The sequence below is a fragment of the Dermacentor silvarum genome, chromosome 10 (assembly GCF_013339745.2).
Source record: "Dermacentor silvarum isolate Dsil-2018 chromosome 10, BIME_Dsil_1.4, whole genome shotgun sequence".
Classification (NCBI taxonomy): domain Eukaryota; kingdom Metazoa; phylum Arthropoda; class Arachnida; order Ixodida; family Ixodidae; genus Dermacentor; species Dermacentor silvarum.
In genome coordinates this window covers 55,601,215-55,607,214 of record NC_051163.1, presented here as the reverse complement: position 1 = coordinate 55,607,214, position 6,000 = coordinate 55,601,215, and positions in this window count along the sequence as shown.

The window sequence follows — 6,000 nt, the reverse complement described above, 5'->3', positions numbered from 1 at the left end:
TTGGCGCGCAACGAGACAAAGCACAGCAAAAAAAAAAAAGGTGGGACGAAGACAGCTCTTGTCTTCGTCCCACCTTTTTTTTTGCTGTGCTTTGTCTCATTTCGCGATCTTTAAACAAGATGAAACACCCACTAGACCCGTCTGATATCCACTTCCCTCTCGGCGACGACGATTATCATTGGCGAACGTTATCGCCAGCGGCGGCGCTGGCCGCATTACCGGAAGGTTTCCCCAGCCTGTAGCTTCCTTCTCTCTCCCTGCTCCGAAAAAAAATTGTCGTAGTTTCACCCGAAAGGCGAAGAATCAATTGCGATAGCAACTTAGTAGAGAATGCGGAGTAAGGATGGTAGTTTTATCAGCTGTATAAACTTGGACATGCAGCAGCACCAGCAACGCGCAGGACTGTTGACGACGCCGTCGCCGTTTCGCCCGCGTTTGCACCGAACGCATGGGGCGTTGGTGACTGTTGCCAGTGCCTCTGGGGGCGGCTCTGAGGTTTTCGACGAGATCAGAACGGGAAACTCGTCGAGCAGCGTCGGAAGTCTTTACCACCTTCTCGGCTCGCAAGATTTTTCTACAAACGCTCATTAGGTGCCGCAGCTAAACGTCGCCTCCCTTCCCTCCCTCCCACCCATCCCCCCACGGCCTTTCGCGCGACGGAAGAAGTCGCGTTTGCTCTATGTATATGGCGATTGTAAAGGAGGAAAGAGACGCTTAATTCTGCAGCCCTTGAGGGTGCACGCCGCAGAACTCGCCTTTGTTCTCCGCCGTGCGTTCGCTCCCCGTGAAAGGCCGCGTCCCTCGCGCCCTTTCACTCGCGCATACAGCGTCCGGCGCGCGGCGACGATTCCATCACCGTTGACGTCATACGGAACCTCACGGCGACGGCGATGGCGAGGCCGACGGCAGAAATCCTCTTTGAGTGTCCATATAATTGCTATCGCAATAAAGCAGCCGGATGTTCCGTTGGCGCAAGATATATCCTGCTCGGACCGGGAGTGCCTTTTATTGCGATAGCAACTATATGGACACTCCAAAGCAAATTTCTGCCGTCGGCGTCGCCGTCGCCGTGAGGTTCCGTATGACGTCAATGGAGATGAAATCGTCGCCGCGCGCCACCGAACGCTGTATGTACGAGTGAAAGGGCGCGAGGTACGCGCGCTTTCACGGGGAGTGAACCAACGGCGGAGAACAAACGAGCGTTCTGCGCCATGCTCCCTTAAGGGCTGCAGAAGTAGGCGTCTCTTTCCTCCTTTACAATCACCATATATGTAGAGCAAACGCGCCTTCTTCCGACGCGCGAAAGACCGTGGGGGAGGGGGGGGATGGAAGGGAGGCGACGTTTAGCTACGGCACCAAGTGCCTATTTATATCAGAGGCTCCGGCAACAGTCATGAACGCCGCACGCATTTTGTGCGAACGTGAGCAAAACGCCGATGGCGTCGACAACAGTTCTGCGTGTTGAAGGTGCTGCTGCATGTCCAAGTTTATACAGCTGATAAAGCTGCTTATCATTACTCCGTATAGCTCTCTACAAATTTGCTATCGCAATTGATGTTTCGCCTTTCAGGTAAAATTGCGACAACTTTTCAATCAGTCCACTCGGATTCGGAGGATCACAGCGACCACCCAAATATGCCATAAAAGAATTCGGCAGAGACAGTCAAGACTGCTTAGGTGTGGGAATGTGAAAACATTATTGTATCTTTGGGGGACGTAGGTCACCCCTTTACTCACCAAGATAGTTGCAACGTCACGTGTGCAATGACGCACGCACTAGGCACAACTTTAGTCAGCCGGAACAGCAGAGCCGCCTTGGCGTTGGGCAGGCGTGCTGGCCTCGCACCCCGGAGGGCCGGGTTCGATTCCCTACCAGACCGAAATGTATCAAATTTCATTTTCAAAGCCACGTATTTGCTTTGTTTACAGGAACCTCGCTCTGAAATTCGACGTCAATCCAAGCATTTTTTACATGTTCTTACTCCTTGCGCCGTCGGCCATTTTTAGTACCATAGCTCGGTCACGTCGCCGACACCAACAGATTTTCGCGTAATGGGGCACATAATGCTTTGTCATTGAAAGGACTCGAATCAAGTATTATTTCTTTATTATTTATATTTATTATTTATATTTATTATTTATATTTATTTATTTATTATTTATATATTATTTATATCCGTCTCAAATGAAAATAAAGAAAGTGTGGATGACATCGCAGTCCCTCGATTCAAGGGTTCACTGGGCTTCAATAAAGCTGAATTGCGATTCCTTACTGAAAACGTTTGTAACAGACGGCCTCATTGACTGCTGTAATGCGCTGGAGTCAAGGTTTGTTTCTCGAGCAGCCGTCCTCGTAGAATCGTGGAGGATCATTGTTGAAGTGCAGTGTCTTCTGTAGTTGATTGTCAGCGCCATGCTCTAGCCGGAGGGGTTAATGTGATCCGCAACTTAGAACAGTTGTGGACCAGAGGGAAAAAGATGTCAGGAGGCTCTTTACACTGACTAATAACAGTTTATTAACATTAAATTGTCAACAATGAACACTTGTGAGCCAGCGCCAAGATGCGATTTGTCAGTTCTTTTGCCCTCGTCCGCCACCCGAAATGTCGTACTGCCCGTAATAGATTTCTAAAAAGCCCATGAGCGCAGGGGCGTAGCCAGAAATTTTTTTCGGGGGGGGTTCACCGGTCCAACCGGGGGGGGGGGGGGGGGGGGGGCAAGCTTCTGCTTTCCTCTAGGTCACGTGATCGATAATAAATAGCGTTAGTGTAAGCAGACTCTATACATGTATATCAAAGACATGGACCCCCCCCCCCCCCCCCCCCTCGCGTGTGCGTGTGCTTGTGAAGAAATTAAGTAAAAAGTAAAGTAAGCTCAGTAAATACAGTAAGTACGACAGGTACAGTGGGCGTTTGGAGCAACGGTCTCTCATCGCGCCACTGAATGGACCAGTCTTCAAAAACGCATCATTGAGACGACCCGTGCGATCGGAGAAGACATCATTAATTGTTAATTTCCGTTAAGCGTAAATGGCGTCGTCCTCGTCGGGGCGAAGTGCGTTTCACAAGTCAAGGACGGCTATGCGCGTGAAAATGCACGTGTGACCAGGCTATACCTACTCCCATAGCAATATCTTGATAGCTTGTTCGCTGCGTCTTTGCGCTAGAAAACTTAAATACGCGCAAAAACGCGTAAGGCGTTTTTTTTTTTTTCTCGAAGCTTTCGTCGCCCTGCTCCCTCATACGAGAGGGTTGCATTTCGTGCAGCAAGTGCATGGGCCGCTGTACGTGTCTTCCGCTGTGTGCGAGCGTGTAGCCATCATTTGCCTTTACGTCAACAGATTCAGAATTGTACAGAATATTTCACCGCTCAGCACAGATATGGCATGTGTACGCGTTTTAAGTAGTGCGTGCCACTCACTTACGCCGGTGCAAACAGGAATCGGCCTTGTGCCTCACAGAATCTGGACTGATTGGTGTACTAGTGATGCAGGAATGAACTCCGGTCTTGTTCAGTGCATAGTGCACATAATCGATTTCTCAGGACGCGTGAACTCCGACGAGAACTGTCAGCGCCTGCAACAAGAGTTTACTTACGCTGTACTGCGCACAGCAGTAATTCATGCTTGTCGGCTGTCTGTTTCGTGAATTCTGTTGCGAGTCGGCGGAATGTCACTGCTGTCATCAACCCCTTAGCGTGTACATTGCTGGTTTGGGATTCCACAACAAAACAGCAACTACCAGCCTTCCGTAATTGCTGGTTTGGGATTCAACAACACAACAGTAATTACCAGCCTTCCGTAGGGGCGCAATCGCAAACAAGAGACGTTTCTCGCGCAGACTAAGCCTACGTTCACACTTGGAAAGCGGCAAGCGGGCAGAAAGGCCAAAGCGGGCGGAAAGGCCGAAGCGGCCGGAAAATTTTTTCCGCGCCTGTCCAAGTTGTTCACATTTGTTTTGCTACCGCCGCGGCCGCCGCTGCCGTTTTCGTCCAGATCCATCTAGCCTGCGTACGTTTGTCGGCGTGGTGGCGCTCATTATCGCATTATTTCGAGCGGTATGTTCATTCTTTGACCCTTGTACCGTCATCAAAACTGATCATTTTACGCAACTTCGCGTGTCATCTGCGACCTTCGGTAAATTCCTCGTTGGCATTCCGTAATTCTCCGCACACGGGCGCGGTAGCGCTGAGTCACAGGTTGGTGCCTAGTCGTGATAATATTTCTTTAATAGCTTGTATTCACAAGTTGTAATAACATTTCATCATTTCGTATTGTCGGCGCCTCCAGGACACCAAAGGGGCAACGGGAACACCACAGCTAAAACCCGGGCTGGCCCTAGTGTTGGGGCTCGCCAAAGCCTGCGCGTCCTACGTGAGACCTACGCTCCCAATCTATCGTCGCGACGAGAAAAGCACCCCGCGACTTCTGCAACATACCGTACACGTGCGAGGAGAATTTTGGAGCGCCAACGAGGAATCTGTCTAACTATTGTTTGCCATAGAAGTGGAAGAAGAAATGGCTTTCATACTTCTACCTACTTGTTTTCTAGAAATGGACAATAAATAAACGGAAGACGCGGACACCTCGGAAACGGCGGTGGTGGGTCCGCCTGGCCTTGCAAAAGCGCGAGAAGTTGGGTCACGCCAAGGCTTCGTTGCCGCACCTCCGGTCGCGCGACGTTGAATACTATCGCGAGTATTGCTGACAGTACGTTTTAGTGCCACTCTTGTCGTAGAGCAAGGGCTGGTTCTTGATCGCGTCGATCAGCATTACAGCCTACACTTTTGGTGCCATGGTTTTGGTGCCCGGTGCCATTTTACGACCGGTTGTTTACATGCTAGTGTAGCTTCCAGTGAAGCAGAACGACTTTCCTCCGCGTTTCCGCTTCGCCATGGCAAAAAAATCGGCCCGAGACCGATTTGGCTCACAGCCTGTTTTTCTGCCTGTTTTGCCGCCTAGGCGGGCGGATTTTTGCAAGATTTTGCCGCTTCCTACAGCTTTGAGACCAAGTGTGAACGTAGCTTAAAATCCTGCGCGAGCGCGGCCTAACCGACACCTGAAGGGAAGCGGCGGAAATGTATACCGGAGATTTCGACCACCTGGGGTCTTTAACGTGCAACCCAAAATCTAAGTAAACGGGCGTCGAGCGTTTTCGCCATCATCTAAAATGCGGCTGCCGCATTTGTTGCTTCATTTGTTGCGCATTGTTGCTTCAGAATGCGGCCGCCACATTCTCGCCCAAAACTTCACAGAGTGTGAAAGCCTTGACAAACACCGTGACAGTTTTTTCCATATGCAGACATGATTCGCTGTAAATTACCAACCCAAACGGAAACGCCCAGGAATTAAATTGTGATAGTAGCACCGGTTTCATGAATTATGTCAGCGCGAAGCGACGAAAACAAAGGGTGGGTAAGTAAGAGGGGGGGGGGGGGGGGGTTGCGGAAAAAATTTCGGGGGGGGTTTGAACCCCCCCAACCCCCCCCTTGGCTACGCCACTGCATGAGCGTCATGCAGAAATGGTCCCTATTCCCAAACCCGGAAAGCCCCCGGACAATATCGCGTATATGCGCCCAATAGCGCTAACCTCAACGTTAGGCAAGCTGATGGAGCGTATGCTTGCGACACGTATTACATGGTGGCTCGAGCGATACTCTTGGTACCATCCTGGCCAAATTGGGTTCCGTCCTCATCTGGGCACCGAGGATGGCCTTGAGTACCTTTCTTCTATGGTTCTCATCGGAGGTCGCTCCCGAAGAATTCGCACTATTTTGGCAATGGACATCCGCAAAGCGTATGACCATGTGAGTCACGAAGCAATTGTTCGGATTCTCCATTGGCTTCATTTCCCCAGCCGTGTCTGCTCATTCGTCCAAGCCTTCCTGCATGCTCGCACTTTCTCCATTCGCCTGGCTGGCCACGCAGCAGGTCATTTTGTCGCACATCGGGGTGTCCCACAGGGATCTGTGCTCGCACCAGTCCTTTTCAACATCTCCCTC